The sequence below is a fragment of the Larus michahellis genome, chromosome 1 (assembly GCF_964199755.1).
Source record: "Larus michahellis chromosome 1, bLarMic1.1, whole genome shotgun sequence".
Classification (NCBI taxonomy): Eukaryota; Metazoa; Chordata; class Aves; order Charadriiformes; family Laridae; genus Larus; species Larus michahellis.
In genome coordinates this window covers 172,704,164-172,722,423 of record NC_133896.1, presented here as the reverse complement: position 1 = coordinate 172,722,423, position 18,260 = coordinate 172,704,164, and positions in this window count along the sequence as shown.

Below are 18,260 nucleotides of genomic sequence, written 5' to 3'. Positions count from 1 at the left end.
TTAAACGTTAATAGATTCTGACTTATTATTCTCTTATCTTGAGAACCACAAGTTATTAAGAGGATTGTTAAAATAATAACACTAGGCCTGAGTCAATCCTTTCTCAGTGAAAAAACTATCACAATACCACATTTGCATTCTCAGAGTAAGGTAAAATGGAGAGTCAGTATTTTATATTTGGGGAAGAAAAAAAAAAGGAAGAAAATCAGGCTTACAAGCTGTTCTTTAAATTTGTACCATATGCTCAACTGTATAATAACTGCTGACCTTATATTTTATGACTACATGTATTCAAGAATCTCCAGGAAGAAACCAGGACAGTTTACATTTGGTGTTCAGTTTCCCGGGAATCTTCAAGTGTACTGCTGTCCATTGACTACTTACAGAACTTACGCAGCTTCTTCAGGGATTGCTTCATCACGTACTAAAGATGTAGATGCAAATTTGGCAGCGAAGTTGGCTAAAATAGTTCCATTATAGTTTTAAGATTTATGTCTTTAAAAGCACAATTTCTACAGCAATTTTAGGCTAACTTGAAAGCTTAGGAAAAGACAAAATCTAATTATTATAGCTGTGTGATTAAAGCAATGTGGAGGTTGGGACCATGACTGATAACAAATTAAATTTAGGCTAAGATGTCTGGAGTCCATCAAAAGATTGTGGACAGCAACATAGAGGGTGCTATACAGAAAATGATATGCAGAATGTGAAATTCCCAAATACAGCATTTCGAGACACAAAGTCTGCATGAACATATGGTTCCTATGATTAAAGTTTCACTGCATTTCTAGTGTTTAGATTATATACTTCGTCTACCAGGTCTGGCTGGGATGTAGTTATTTTTCTTCATAGCAGCCAGCATAGTGCTGAGTTTTTGGATTTGCAACTAAATCAGTGTTGATAGCACACCAATGTTTTGGGAATTGCTGAACAGTGTTGGCACAGTTTCCAGGTCTTCTCACTCTGACACCCTCCTGTGAGTAGGCTGGGATGCAGAAGAAATTGGGAGGGGACACAATTGTGACAGCTGACCCTAACTGACCAAAAGGATATTCCATACTGTATGACATCGTGCTCAGCAATAAAAGGGTGGAAAAAAGAGGAGTAAGATGGGACATTCATGGCTGTGACTTTTTTTTGTCATAAGTAATCATTGCTCATGCTGAGGTCTGGCTTTCCAGGAAGTATCTGGATATTTTCTTTCCCATGGGAAGCAGTAAATTAATTCCTTGTTTTATTTTACTTGTGCATGCATCTTTGCTTCCCTTCTTAAACTGTCTCATTTTGAACCCAAGTTTTTCTCAGTCTTGCCCTTTCAGTTCTCGCCCTGATCCTGCTGAGGGGGAGGGAGCAAGTGATGGCACGGGAGTGTGAAGTCAATGCATAATACTTGGTTAGAAGGTGCAGGGCAGATACAGTAAAAGAATTAATGAAATAATGTATATTATTTAAAAAGAGCAATATCTTGGATTCTGCACAATTTTCTGTGCAGCCAGTCACACTAGGTGCTGTCTGATTTCCAGTCACACTAGGTGCTGTCTGACCTCCACTATCCAGTGTTTCATTTACTATCTACCATGCTGCCTTGGAAAAAATAACCTGGATGGTAAATCACTGTTAAGCAAATTGGCGTGGCTGAACAGAGCTGGGTAGCTCTGCTCATGGGAACAAGTAACATTAGAGACAGCCTTGGTGTCAATAAGTTATAGACAGAGGATGAACTGCTATACTCCTGCATGTCTGTAAAGTCAGTAGCCACTGCCTGACTTCTAGTTCTGGTACATGATGTAGTACCACCCAGGGAAAAAAGAGCAGACACTGGAAAAAGCAACCAGCACCAATGAAGAGATTTTTTTTGTTTTGGTTTGGGTTTTTTTATTATATGTGGTATTTTCTGAATACTTTGTCACCTTTCGGTGACCAGAACTTGATCTGAAAAATAAAGATATTTGAAGATTACTTTGGGCAACAGTGATAAAATTTGTGCGTCTTGTACACTTCAAATAAAGAATATATACACATGTATAAATACATGCACATTTCTTAGTGATCCCTTATGAAAAGTGTCTAGAACTTAAAGCATCTGACAACAGAAAAATAAACATGTGCCATTTCATGGAAACTGTAAACCAATTAGAGGTTCAGATTAGCAGCAATTTCTGCTTTACTTCTGCTTTACTGATTCAGAAGGAATCAATAGATGACACTCATAACAGGATATTATATTTTTTCTCCAGAAGAACAGACTGTTCACTAGAAGAGTACAACAGGATTATTGCCTTCATGCATTTGCAGTTATTACCTGTGCTTTTTGTCAGGTAAGAAAGGATGGAAGAGAGTAGAAAGATTTTGCTGAGGGTCAATAAACTCATTATACCACTTGTGGAGCAAAGCTTTTCATTGGTTTTCCACTTGCATAGTGCCAGCCCTGAGTCTGTTGGGTTAGAGTGTAGCCAGGATCTAGGAAGCCATGCAACATTCAGTTGAACAGAACCCCAAGGGTTTTGTACTTTTTCATCCAAAAATATTGAAGGAATGGAGAAATCAAATTTATTTTTTATTTTTATTTTAAAAGCAGGAACACAGCTAGAGAACTCTTTTAAAATTAATTCAAGCATTTTATGTCCAGAGAAACAAAAAAAAAAATACCACTTACATACTGGTCCAAGAAAAACAGACAAGGAGGCACGTAATTTTTGAGTAATACTACATCAATCATAACGCTTTAACTTATTAACGCTGACATTTGAAAGATTTTTTTCCATAAGTCTTCCTTATGAAGTACTAGTAAATATATGAGTACTGAAAGACAGTTTTTTACATATAATACAAAACATCCAGCATAGTGAATTTGGAAGCCTGACCTTGAATGTTTCCAGGGATGGTGCATCTACTACCTCTCTGGGCAGCCTGTTCCAATGTTTCACCACTCTTGTTGTGAAAATTTTCTTCCTTCTATCTAGTTTAAATCTACTCTCTTTTAGTTTAAAGCCATTATCCCTTGTGCTATTGCAACAGGCCCTGCTAAAAAGTTTGTCCCCATTTTTCCTGTAGGCCTCCTTTAAGTAGTGGAAGGCCACTGTAAGGTCTCCCCAGAGCCTTCTCTTCTCCACGCTGAACAATTCCAACTCTCTCAGCCTGTCCTCATAGGAGAGGTGTTCCATTCCTCTGATCATTTTTGTCGCCCTCTTCCAGACCCACTCCAACAGGTCCATGTCTTTCCTGTGCTGAGGGCTCCAGAGCTGGATGCAGTACTCTAGGTGGGGTCTCATCAGAGTAGAGTAGAGAGGCAGAATCACTTCCCTCCACCTGCTAGTCACACTTCTTTTGATGCAGCCCAGAATACAGTTGGCCTTCTGGTCTGTGAGCACACATTGTCAACTCACGTCCAGCTTTTCATCCACCAATACCCCCAGGTCCTTCTCAGCAGGGCTGTTCTCAATCCGTTCTTCCCCCAGCCTGTATTGATACCAGGGGTTGCCCTGACCCAGGTTCAGGACCCTCCACTTGGCCTTGTTGAACCTCATAAGGTTCACATGGGCCTACTTCTCAAGCCCGTCCAGGTCCCTCTAGATGGCATCTTGTCCCTCAAGCGTGTCAACTGCACCACTCAGCTTGGTGTCATCTGCAAACTTGCTGATGGTGCACTTGATACCATGTTTTTCTGTGAGCAAACGAATTTACTGCCACTATTGCATTACTATTACAATTGCTACTACTATTGCATATATCCTGAGTGGTATAAGAAAATGGTAGTTGGCAGGTTAACTCTTATCTAGTTAAAGATGTCCCTGCTTACTGCAGGGGGGTTGGATTAGACGACCTTTAAAGGTCCCTTCCGACACAACACATTCTATGATTTTTTGATTCTATAATTCTAGGTTAAATAATCACATAACTTGGTAGAAAAGGAAGTAAAGGCTGCTAATTGCCTCTCACCACTCCATTTCTATCAGTCATGGTGTCTCCTTCATTGAAAATAGCACAGTCTTTAAGTTGCGCAGAAAAACACAAACTGGACATATCACGCCAGTTACTTATCTTTCAGCATACACCAAAAAACTAAGATCTCATATCCATTTTCTGGTTTATCTTACACACATTCCTACCTGTAGATACCTATCATAATGAATTTAAGACATATCTAATAATTCCTGCTTAAACAGAACTGCCAAATGAAGTTTACATCTTTATATTCTCTATGAAATATATATAAATACAATTAAAGAAATTAAAGTTGGAAAAACTGTCTTAAAAATAAATTTAAAAAACATTTTAACTTCATAATTTCATTTACATAAGTGCTTGAGATGAATAAGGATGCAGCTCTTTATAAAGCTTCAAACATAATTCATTGATCCTTGTCACCTTCGCTACTGCTGAATATTACCTTACTTATATAATATTATCATAGGGATTGATGCAGCCATATTCAGCTAAGTGTAATCTATGTTAAGCCATGAAAAACAAGGTCTACCACTCCATAAGTAAAATTACACTGTCTCTCGCACTATTCTGAGATAGCTCCTTGACTTCTGCACAACAGTATACTGTCAAGTAATATGTAGATTTTGTTTCAAGGGCAACATTTATAAGCCAAAATAATCTGTAAAGAAGCAATAAAGAGCTCTGCCAGACTGAATATTGGACTGACAAGCACCAATCTTAACTTCCCTCCTCTTTATTCACTTAAATTGTGATTTACTTGTTTTGGCTGTAAAGATTGGCAGTAGCAGGAAGAACGGAAGTTAAAGTGGCATGTATAGAAAAAGGAAATGAGTAATTAGGGGAAAAAAGGAGATCATAGAATTTCCTGGCATTTCCAGAACCTGGTACATTGAAGAACTGGAAAGGAATATCACCTCTTTCAGAGTATAATAGCATAATAAAGCAACGTGAAGAAAGATTGAAGCATTGTATCTGCTTATTCTACAAAAGAGAAAAGTTATGGTAATAGTCTTCAAATAGATGAAAAATTGTTGTGAAAGTGAGGGGGATAAATTGTTTCCCAAGACTCTTATAAATAACCTGTTGAAGTAATAGACTTAATCTACAGTAAGGGAGATTCTGAAAATAAATAAAAAAAAAAAACAAAAAACAAAACACCAACCAACCAATCAAATAAAAAAACAACAGGAAAAAACCTAGCAAACTTCGTTAAGTCTAGCTGATAGCTACTTCCTAATGATACTTAACATGGGAATTAATTACCTATAAATTCTGTAGAATAAAACTTACTAGAAACATAAGTAAAATAAAAGTTAAATACTATTCTTGTTTCAACTAAACTTTTAAAGCCTTTTAGCAGATGAGTACTCTGCACAAGATAAACACCTACAGGGCACCTAAAGTTCATCCCAATAAGAATGCTTTTTGACAAACAACAAACACACTCACTAAAAAGACTGCAGAGCAGAGTACCAGCCATATGTTACTTTGATGTTTCTATGGCTATGGCAGCCTCGCAGTAGCACCTCTGCTCTCTGCCAAGATACATTAACATGACTAACCAGATAATGTAAGGACGTGGGTCTGAAAAAAGCCTTATAGATTTTTGCTGAAATGTCTTTGTGTGTGTGTTTGTGTTTGTGTGTGTGTGTATTTACATATCTGCTGCAGCATGATACAACGGCTGGACTGAAAACAGAACACATCCTCGAACATTAGGAATAAGATGTTTTATATAAAGCAGGTGCAGTTTCATTAACTGTAAACCCTTTTTCTGCCTTCCTATCTCTACTTTACGTGTTCCTGACAGCTAAAGGTTGTCAGTGTCATGCTATTGAAATAACTGACATTTACTTACAGGTAATAAACATATCTTGAATCATGGAATCGTAATATGACTGTTGCCAATGTCAGGTATTCCACAGTGCTTTTTCTATTTGAGCACACGATTAAATTCAGAGTTTCCAAATATTTTATGCATTTAACAGCACATTTCCACTGCGGATTCATACAGTCTGCAAGTCCTTGATAAGATAGCTAAAAATGGGGGTTACTTTCATTATAGTCTTACTGTATAGTCAGGGACACTAATAGATGCAACCAAAGGCACAACCAAAAACAGTTCTGTTTTTTCAGCCCTCATTGTAAGCTGCACAAGACAAGTTTAAGCATTGAAATATGAAAATATAATTTGAGTCTTATCAGTTAGTAGCAGTTAAGTGAGATAGTTGATGAAATTTAGGAAAAGACCTCTCATTTGTGGTAAAACCTTGGTGGTCCTCTGCAGGATCCCGGTATGTCAGTGTCTTTTCTGTACTGAGGAGCTCAAAATTGTACACTGTACCACAGATGTAGTGTCACAATTGCCAAACAGAGGGGAATAATCAATTCCTTCTACCTGCCATCTACATACTTACTAATATGGCTCTTGGTGTGATATATAATAACGTAACATTCCATGGCTGGACATAGGTATATGCCTGGTCAGAAACAAAGATACAACTCAGGCAATAAAACTCTCTTGTAAAACACTGATTTCTCCACATTTAGAGAGCTATTAGAATAGACAGGAATGATCTGACAGGAAGCTGTAGGTTAAACCAGCACACTGCATAGAAGATACAGACTAAACTGGGAACAGGCTAGGATGCTAGACAGGGAGAAGCTTGGACTAAGAAACAAGGAGACATAGGGAATAGCATGGAGTATAAAATTGGAATAGATGGAAGCTGGGAACTGGAGGTCCCTCTCCTCCTAAATTGTTCCAGAATACTTTTTTTCTTGACTGTACAGCTACGGACTTCTTTGAGAACTCAAAGAAAAAGATCTAATATATTTCTAGCACTTTGCTTTGTCAAGATGTTATGCAACATTCTAAATGAGCTGCAGTTTCATAAACTCAGAGATTCACATTTAGGTAAATTGATTTGTAAGAGATAGTGTAGGTGTGAATAGCAATTATCATCTGCCAAAAAGAAACACAACTTGCAAAGACGTCACTTAGCATCACAGCTATATGAGGTCCTAGGCCTGAAGTCATTCCTCTCAAATTTTAGATAGATAATCACTGGAGAACAGAAAATGCGAGGAAGTAAGAAGGTTGGGTCTACTCTGCAAGGGAAGACAAGCCAGGAGCCAAAAGTGACAACAATGCAGGCAGGGATCATCATCTCAACAACAAGAAAACAGTCTTATAGTATCCAAACCAGACAAACAGAGCAGATCCTGTGGCAATAGCAGGTTCAGTCACCTGCCTGGTGATCTTGAGACAAGTTTCAAGTGATAAGGCCAGTCCAAGGTCAATCCACAAGCCTGGTTAGCTTGTCATGTAATAGGGCTGGATGCACACTTGCCTACTTGTCTCAGGCAAAGACCAGGATCCTCAGCCTAAGCTCAAATGATGCTCCTGGGTCAATGCCAGAGCATGGCGGAGGTCCCAGGTGAGATAGCATGGGCAAATCAGGCTTATTGGTGCAGTCAGGGCTCTGACAGTAAACACCTCCAGAAGATGATTCAGTTCATCTAGGTCTAAACACATAGCTGGAAGTGCATAATTCTTTTCACTGAATGTGGTAAAGATTGAGTTGACTCCTTAGGAACCTCACCTTATTTCATGAAGTAAACCTGAACATAAGAAGGTTGTCCTGGTTTGGGGTGGAGCAGAGCCAACTGTCGGTTCAGTGAGAGAGGCTCTTGATTACACTTGTTGTTGTGGCAACCAGGGTCAGCTGACTTGGTTGTTTACCCAGAGGAGGGTAGGGGGGTATGGGAAGGGGAGGTGTTGGGGGGATGGGGGTGTTGTGGACAAGCCAGGTGACCCAAACTGACCAATGGCATATTCCATCCCATCTGCCATGCTCACTATAAAAGCTAAGGGAGGAAAGGGTTGGTTTCTTTTCCAATGGTTTGACATCTTCAGTGGTTCTCTTGTTTCAGTGACTGATCTCTGAGGAGTACCCTGCCAGTTTGTCACCTTTGACCCCAACCTGTAGGTTCCTGAATCAAGATCCAGAATCCAGTTCCCATTTGTCACTGAGTCCAGTCTGGAACTTCGCCAGTGCCTATTGGTGACATCTCCCTGGGAACCTGATACAGTTTTGTGTATATATGTATATATTGTATCTATGTTTTTATTTCCTTTTTATTTTATTATTAATATTTCATTAATTTAGTTTTTCTGAACTCATAAATCTCTTTATCTCTCTTCTTCTTCTCCGTGGAGTGAGAGGTGGGGGAGACTATCTGTTGTCTTGTCATTGGCCAACCCTGCCCAAACCACAACAAATGTGCTTAACATTATATAAAAAAAATTCAAGAAATAAAGTGAAGGAAGAACATGGGCCTGAAGAAATTAATTTAAATGATAAAAATAGGTGTTGCAATGACAATGTAAAATGTAAAATTGCCACCAAGAGAATGATGAAATGTGGTCTCATTCTCTTCACAAAGATACTTCCTTCCTAAGTATGATCAGAGATGAATTTATAGATTTTGGTGTTTGGGATTCTAGCTTCAGGAAAACTCTTAGGGCTCGTGGTCATGCAAGCTAATCAAATGAGAAACCATCTGCAAAGCAGAGAACAATTACTATCACTGGTGTGGTTAGCTACATTAATTTTCTTCCTGTTTATGCCGTTATCTTAGTTCATGGGTTATTTGTGATACTACTACTACTAATAATAATAATAGTCTGAATATACAGTAAATCAATAAATCAGAGTCTAAAATGAAGCAAATAATAACCTGCAAACCAAATTTCTGAACTCTCAAAATGTAAGTTGCATGGGGCAAATCTGGCTTGAGTAGCTAGTTACTGTCTGGGCAGGCTCAAAATGAGAGGCAAAGACCCAGGATAAATATATTTGATTACGAACTAATTTTTTTTTTTTAAAAAAGCTTTCTCTAATTAAAGGACATCTAGCATTATGTCTCATCCGCATTCATTTGGAAAGTTGGAAAGTTGGAAACTCATCCGCAAGTTTTGGAAATTTCAGATTTACCTAGAAAATTTTCTACTTATAAGACCTAGATTTGGCCAATAAGTTTTTAAAAGTAAATATCTTCATGAATGAGTCTTTACAACAGCATATTTTTTTAAGTTCTGGAAATACTAATGTTTTACATCAGAATAATTAAAGTTAATGTACTGTTCCATTTCATATAAATTATGGAACACTTGAAAAATTACAATAACTGAATAGAGATAACTGTATTCTGATAACAGGTATGTTTTTGTGTTATGCACAATCAAAAACATAAACTCTAATAATTACACTTAGGATTATCTGAGTCATTGTTTCTTCTGTTGCCTCATTATTTCCTGAAAATGTTTGACTATTATTTTGCTGTCCTTGATAAGTCACTTTGTAAACAGATAGCCATGGATCCATTTAGTGCTTTTAATCTGGAAAGATAATAAACACATGAGCAGGCCTTCTTATTACAAGAATTCATGAGTTCATGCATGTGGTATCTGGGGAGCAGGGAGGTAAAAGCAAAGAACTTTCTGGTAGGCCTTATATCGTAATATAGCGGGAGTCATAATTGGCTCAAAAGGGTTGTTTTTCATTATGCAATGATATATTAATACATGAATACATATAAGAAACCCACAACTGATTTTAAACCAAAAATCTTTATATGTTTTATCAAATAATACTGTCTCTGATTTTTTATAGTTCATTTTCTCTTATTGCTTTGACCATGGTCACAAACTCACAATAGTTAAATGAATATTCTTTTTTTATGCCAGAGACAGTGGCACTAAGGCAAAACCCCAATTGCTTTGTTCTTTATTTTTGCTAGAACTTTTGAAAGGGTGAGGTTCTCCCTCTGGGTACATGTCTATTATAAGAGCTCAGCATAAATGTTCAAGGGCAGTATTTTATTTTTTTTGTTTTAAAAATACCCAGTATTATTGAATATATGGCACCATTTCTTCCATCATGTAACAAGTATCACAAATATCTATAAGAGCTGTACAATATGTGTCCAGTTATACCACAATAGAAGTCTATAATCCGTTTTCAGATTCCTAATTATGTCAAAGGAATATAAAATTAATCCTTTGATCGGAGAAGTGATTTTTTTCAGTTTCTGCTAACACATTAATTCTGTGGATGCTGCTTCAGTCCATGAAGTCTGAAATGACCTTTTTCAACTCTAGTTTGAATTAGTATATTAGCAGCAGTAATAGTGCAGTCCCAAGACTGATGATGCAGTAATTTTCCAGCCTAATCATACTGAACTTCAAACATATGCATAGAAATTCTATTGAAGCTACTGTCTCAGAAGTTTTCTTGCAATGTGGGTGAATTACATAGGATGGAACAACTGTTAGACGAGTGTTTGTATAGCTCATTGGAACTGAAATAGAGGAAGGTGCTTCCCTAAGGTAAAAGCTCATATGAACCTTGTCCCTGTCTTTGATCTTATTTAGAACTTATATAAGTATAAACTGAAAAAAATAGAAAATTTAAACAAAATGTAACTCTTTTCCAGTCATCATTGGCAGCTCATGCCAACTATTTAAATTGCAAAGCAATAAATATTTTAAATAATTCTCTCCACATATACGCATGACCCACACACATCCATGGACAATTGACAGCGTGCTGAAGGCTGAGCCTGCAGTGAAATTTCTGCATGTCACTCAGTATTTGGGCAACTCAAACACCTGGAGTGAGTGTCCTGATTTTCCAAGACCCTGGTTCCAGTCACAGCTGGGCCAGACACTTTTACTGTTCTGTGTTATCTATAGACCATGTGTATGTGTGTGAGACAGACAGCAGAAATAGTTAATGAACTGCTATATCTATCTCACTCAGACCTTAGATTCTGAGGCCGCAGAGTGGCCTAGTTCTGTTCTTGAGATTACTGCACCCTAAATTTCCCTTTGTCAACAGAAAACACCATAATATATTCATGCTGTTTTGGTCATTGTGGATGACAGAATTGCTGAGGTTGAAGGTGTCCTCTGGAGATCATCTGGTCCAATCTGCCTGAAAAAACAGGGTTAGCTAAGTTTTCAGTCCCCCTCACTGACCACTTACTGAGCCTGTACTTCATCAGATGGTCTAATAGGATGTTACGGCAATCCCTAATAAAATAAAGATAAATTATATTCACTGCTCTCCCCTCATGCACAGAGTCAATTAACTCAATATAGAAGGCTATCTCACTGGTTAAGCATGATTTCTAATTCATAAATTCACACTGAAAACTTTACAGTCATATTCTTGATCTTCATGTCCTTGAAAACGATTTCCAGGACAATTCCCTCCATCATATTCTCTGGAATCAAGGTGAGATTGAGCAGACTGAAGTTGTCTGGATCTTCCATCTTTCCTCTCTTGGAGATAATAACGACATTTGCCTTGCTCTAGTCCTCGGGAATCTCTTCTAATCCCCATGACTTTTCAAAGATGATCAAGAGTCAAGGATGAGCAGGGATCTTCTTCTAGAATTTAGGTGGAAAAGGAAAGTCTACGGTCATTGGAAGCAAGGACAGGTTACATGGGAGGACTAGAGAGATGTGCTGTTCGCCGCTGTAGGGAGAAACTTGATGTGGCCCAAACTCAATTAGAGTTCAAGCTTGCCAGTACTGTGACAGATAAAAAAATAGCATTTTAAATATGTTAACAAAAAAAGTACAATCAGAGATAACATTGATCTGTTGCTTGACAAGGTTGGTCACCTCACAAATAGGGAGGTAGACAAAGCAGAGACATTTAATGTCTTCTTTGCCTCTGTCTTCAGCCCTAGTGATGGGCCCTGGGACCTTTGGAGCCCTGTGTTGGAAGACTGTGACCGGGGGGGTTATTAAACTCCCAGCTGACCCTGAACTTGTTCAAGACTTGCTGTTCCAGCTGGTTGCACATAAGTCTATGGGGCCTGATGGGACACATCATGGAGTACTGAAAGAGATGGCTGATGTTATTGCAGGATCTCTCTCCACTATTTTTCAACAGTCCTGGGAATCTGGAGAGGTCCCAGTTGACTGGAAGCTGGCAACTGTTGTTTCAGTTTTCAAGAAGGGTGAGAAGGAAGACCCTGGTAATTACAGGCCTGTCAGTCTCACTTCATTGCCTGGTAAAATTATGGAGACTTATTGAAAAACACTTGAGAGACAACGCAGTCATTGGTTATAGCCAGCATGGGTTCACAAGGGGAAAGTTCTGCTTAATCAACTTGGTTTCCTTTTATGGTCTGTCACTCTCTCTAGAGACCAAGACAAAGTGAGGCCTGATCTTGCTGATTAGAATCATAGAACCTTCATGGTTGTAAAGGACCTTTGAGATCATTGAGTCCAACCAAACAACCTACAATCTCTGCCACTAGAGCATGCCCTGAAGTGCCGCATCTAGACATTTCTTAAATACCTCTAGAGATGGTGGCTCAACAACCTCCCTGGGCAGGCTCTTCCAGTGCCTGACCACTCTTTCACTAAAGTAATTCTTCCGAATATCTAATCTAAACCTCCCCTGCCACAACTTCAGACCATTTCCTCTGGTCCTGTCATTATTCACTTGGGAGAAGAGGCCAACACCCACCTCTCTCCAACCTCCTTTCAGGTAGCTGTAGAGGGCAATGAGGTTTCCCCTCAGTCTCCTTTTCTCCAAGCTAAACATGCCCAGCTCCCTCAGCCTCTCCTCATATGGTCTGGTCTCCAGACCCCTCACCAGCCTGGTAGCTCTCCTCTGGACACGCTCCAGCACTTCAGTGTCCCTCTTGTACAGAGGGGCCCAGAACTGAACACAGTACTCGAGGTGAGGCCTCACCAGTGCCGAGTACAGAGGTACCATCACCCTCGCTACTCCTGCTGGCCACGCTATTCCTGATACAAGCCAGAATGCTGTTGGCTTTCTTGGCCACCTGGGCACACTGCTGCCTCATGTTAAGCTGGCCGTCCACCAGCACCCCCAGGTCCTTTTCTGCTGGGCAGCTTTCCAGCCACTCTTCCCCAAGCCTGTAGAGTTGCTTGGGGTTGTTGTGACCGAAATGCAGGACCCGGCACTTGGCCTTATTAAACCTCATACAGTTGGCCTTGGCCCATCGATCCAGCCTGTCCAGGTCCCTCTGTAGAGCCTTCCTACCCGCAAGCAGATCGACACTCCCACCTAGTTTGGTGTCGTCTGCAAACTTACTGAGGGTGCACTCAATCCCCTCATCCAGACCATTGATAAAGATATTAAACAAAACCAGCCCCAAAACTGAGCCCTGAGGGACACCAGTGGTGACCGGCCACCAAGAGGATTTCACCTCATTAATCGCAACTCTCTGGACATGGCCATCCAGCCAGTTTTTTAACCCAGTGAAGATTACACTTGTCTATGCCATGATTCGTCAGCTTCTCCAGGAGAATGCTATGGGGGATGGTGTCAAAGGCCTTACCAAAGTCCAGATAGACAACGTCCACAGGCTTCCCCGCATCCAGAAGGCGGGTAACATGGTCATAGTTATATGGTCATAGCCGCTTATGGAATATTTCATCTGTCTCCTCATCCCAGTCAGGTGGTCTGTAGCATACTCCCAGCACAACATCTCCCTTTATTTCCCTTCCCCTCACCCTTACCCATAAACACTCGACTTTATCGTCACTGGAATCTAGCTCTATACAAGCAAAACATTCCGTAATGTACAGAGCCACACCCCCACCACTCCTTCCTTGCCTATCCCTTGTGAAGAGCTTATAGCCATTTATCGCAGCATTCTAGTTGTGACAGTCATCCCACCACATTTCTGTGATGGCAACTACATCATAGCTGTCCTGCTGCACAATGGTTTCCAGCTCATCCCGTTTGTTGCCCATGCTACGTGCATTCGTGTAGATGCACTTGAGCTGGGCTACCGATTTCGTCCCCATCCTTGGCCCTTATCTCTAGGCTCATTACTAGTGGGCCTGGTTTTATCCCCTTCCCCCTTCAATTAGTTATACCTCAGGTTCAGACATACCAAAAAGTGCAGAGAAGAGTGCAGGAAGAAGAGAATTTTACGATCTTGGAGACTCCCATTTCCAACGCAAACTAACCATTTACTCCACTCTCTCTTGTCGTTGCTCAGCAGATGCGTTTTTATCCTCTCAGGGCAAAGGAAGCTCTGCTTCATCTTTGGGATCACCTTGGCAAGCAAATCCTTTTCACAACCAGAAGCAACCACTTAGCAGGTCTTGGCTGACTCAAGCACTGACCCAAAATATAGCACCACAACCAAAATAACATCCATTGACTGTCCAAACTTGAAATTTACCAAGCTTACTTGCTTCTAGGAGTCATCCTCATATCTTCTTCCGCTAGCTCTTCCCATACAAAATTGCCATGAAGACTTTATTGTGTCCTGTTTCTTATTCTCCTTCCTTCAAAGTGCTGAGGAAAAATGTAAAAAAAACGGAGCAGCTATACATTTAAAAGGTGTTCAAAACATGTTCAGGTCAACTGAGATTTTTAGCCTTTTGCTCAAATTGTCAAGACTTAAATGGTATTTAGAGAAGAAACTAATGAGAACTAACATAAATGAGCTAGATTTTCCAGTACAGAACAGGACTGTAGATGGATGGTAGCTGTAAAGGGTTTTAAGCAAGTATGGGAGTAATGCCGTTTTTTGTAGTAGGAACTCTGAATTTAGGCTACTGCTTTGTTTCCTTTTTTTTTTTTCACAGTTTAGCCAGTTTCACTCTTGATTAGACATCTTGTCTACAGCTCATCTCAGACACAATACTCACAATATTTCTACTTACATCTTCCCACTCAAGCCCTTCTGTTATTGAATTTGTAGGCCATGCTATCTATTAGTGTCTGCTCAATAGTGTTAAACATAGTGTTATTCTATCAAAAGTTCAAGCCATCAGCTATGCAGAAGAGAATAGGAATACATAAATCCTGATGATTTTATTAAAAAAAAAAAAACACTTAAGCAACACATATGCACTACTGGAGGCATTAAATTTCCAGTTAAATTTTAAACAATAATAACAACAAATCTGAAAACAGCAAATCAAGTGCTAGAACAAATGAAGCTGGGAGAAGGGAAAGGAAGAAATTTGTTCATGGGGAGGTGGGAAGACAGCCAGAAGTCTGAAACATAGCAGCAGAACTTATTTCAAGAGAATTGGAATGCTGAAGGGAAGCAGTTTGGGATCTGTATAATTATGTTGGTGATGACTGCTATTTAAAAAAAACCAAAACCCTAAACTACTATAAGTAGATCTACATTTAATATGCATGTTCACTGAAAAATTTTGGTAGGATCACAAATAAAAAAATATTTGAACACCTCTGCTCTGCTCTGGAATCCAAATGTCAAATCTCGAAGTTATATGTCAGATGTATTTTTATCATAAAATCATTAATATAAAGCTATCTGAATATAAATATTTCAAGAAAGTGCACTTCATTTTGATTGTCTGAAGTCAAACTAGTGCTAACTGGTCCAATTTCATCATTCTGTGTTTAAATACATCTAAATGTTAGCTGTGGGATATTCAGTACCTCTTAAGCATTCTCATCTATGATTATGTCCTTTTTCATGCATTTCCTTATAGCATTACTTCTTAATCTAACTTATGTTCTTATGCTAATTTATGCTAATGGATGCTAACTAATACAGTTTAAGACTTATGCAAAAGTCTAAATATTTGAGAATAAGTGTCAAACACATACCAGGATTTCAGCTGAAACAAAGGATTTCAGCATTCTCTTGATCTACACCAGGATACTTAATATCTGATAAGTTCTTGCAGTATTTCTGTGCAAATTAACATGGAATGTAATGCAAATCCAAAGAACTTGGCCAAAGCCTTGTAGTATATTTAAGCCTATGTTTTATTTTGAATCATGTTTCCTCAAATAAAAGTAAGCTGGTGTAGCTGTGAGTGAGCAGGTTAGTGTAAATATGTGTCTGAAAGTGTGTGCTGACTCAGAATCTGTATGTAAGATCATGATCTGTAGGATCATGACTGCATGATTCATGTATATAGACAACTCCTACATCAAAATTTATTTTTGGACACATGCTTTTTTTTTTTTTCATTTTGAATTTATTTTTGTGTGTTTGTACTGAGTGCAATTCACTATCACGTATCTCCTAGTAAAATGATAGTTGTCTTCAACATACTCCTCAAAGGACCTCTGTTATAACTACAGTACAATCATCAATTGACATTTTCAAGGTCACGATTAATACCACTTAAAAGTAAGATTAAATAAAAATTCAGTTGGTAACCCAAAGAAAACAAAATTGCAGAGTTCCCAAAAGGCTATTAACAGCTATATTGTAGACACCATAAGTTCTAGTGTCTGAATATGAGGACGTAGCCCATCTTGAAAGACCTACATATGTCTTATAAGCATTTATAAATCAAGAATACAAGTTTTGGTTTTTTTTCTATCAGAAAATGTACAGCATTTACTTACTATTTTTTAAAATCCTTTCATAGTGAATTCTGTATGAAAAGTGTATGCCCACATACACTCATTCATGTAAACACTCTGTAATTTCCAACTATAATTATCTACAATGGTACATATGAAGAGTAGAATGGTAGAGTTAAAGAAATTTTAATAAGTATGGACACACAAGTGCACACTTAAATCATGTATTTAATATGTACATATCTACCTACTGGATGCCCCAACTTATCAAGTAAAATCTAAATCTTGTGTGAATTCTTTTAAAAATAGGAGTTTGTGATCTTGAACAGAAAAGAGTTAAACAAAATTTGGTCTGGTGGTGCTCAAAACCTTGGTATTACTGCACATATTGGAAAACAAAATTTATAAAAGGCATTTGTATTATTTGCAAAATGAGATGGAAGAAAAGCTATTCTATGTGTTTGTAGATTCTTCAAAACACAGTCTTTTTCCCTGCTGTTCCTCATTATGGATCACATTTACTGCTGTTCAGAACAAGAGACAAAAGCACCATCGTATCAACAGAAATATCAGGAAGAAGCTTGCAGGGTTATACTGCATTTTGGAAGGTTTTTCAGTTTTCCTTTAAAATACCTTATATTCTCATTCAAGAGATGCTGAGAGAAAAACAGTTCTGTAATTCTAAATTCTATATGCCCATCTCATCAGCACCAAACATAGCTGTTACATAGCACAAGGGCTTTTATTATCTCTCCTACTAACTAGTGTAATTGTCTTTCTAGGTATTGTTTCAGTCCAGTGCTGTCATAAGGTAATGAAAAAAGAATGGTACAACTTGTGTTTGCTGTTATTCTACCATTTTTCCATCTTTATCTTTCCTTACATTGTTGTCTTAAGATAACAATATAGTTAGCAATGGATAGAGATTTGAGAAATGTTCCAGTTCTCATTTTCTGCTCATCTACAAGATATCTCTGTCTTGTTACACTTGGTATCTTCTGCTTATGAGATTTCAACACTGTTCAGTCACTTCTTATTGCCTGATTCTACTTGTACTGTCACTAGTCTCTTTCTGAAAATATTATTCATCTTCCTGGCTATGTGAAAGAGGGGAAACTTAGATTAGATATTAGGAAGAAATTCTTGACCGTGAGGGTGGTGAGACACTGGAATGGGTTGCCCGGAGAAGTTGTGGCTGCCCCATCCCTGGAGGTGTTCAAGGCCAGGTTGGATAGGACTTTGAGCAACCTGGTCTAGTGGAAAGTGTCCCTGCCCATGGGAGCGAGGTTGAAGCTAGACAGTCTTTAAGGACCCTTTCAACCCAAACCATTCTATGATTCTATGATTCTGTGTGACTATGTGACTGATCCAGTCCTGAAATTTACCTGGTATCAAAACCTACTCCAAATATTAGGAAGTTTCACACCTTTTTACAGTGCTTTACAACTATAATGCATCAATTTATAAGTTAGATAAATATAGAAAACTATATAAAGAAATTCAGGAGATATATCTTTTGTGTTTCAAGTATTAACAAATTTTATTTTGGAGGATGAAATATATAAAAAAATAGAAAATAAAAGAATTAATTAAAATAAGCATTCAAGACTGGAAGATGTAGTTGCAGATTTCATGTTCAGAAAACTAGACTCCATTGTTTGGATATTTTTTGTGATGATGTATGAAGCATTGCAGTATCAAATTCAGATTAAAATAGTGCAGGAGAGAGAAATGTCCTATTCTAAATAACAGACTCAGAGAGAGAATGATGTATGGAGTCTAATTTATGGACAGATCAAAAAAACCCAAACCCAACCAAACAACAAACAACGGGGTTCCTACAACACAGAATGGAATTAAAAGTTTGCAGCTAAGCATTGAACTTTACTGGGCAGTACAGAGGCTATAATACAAAAAACAGCATTAGCTCCAAAATGGAGGCAT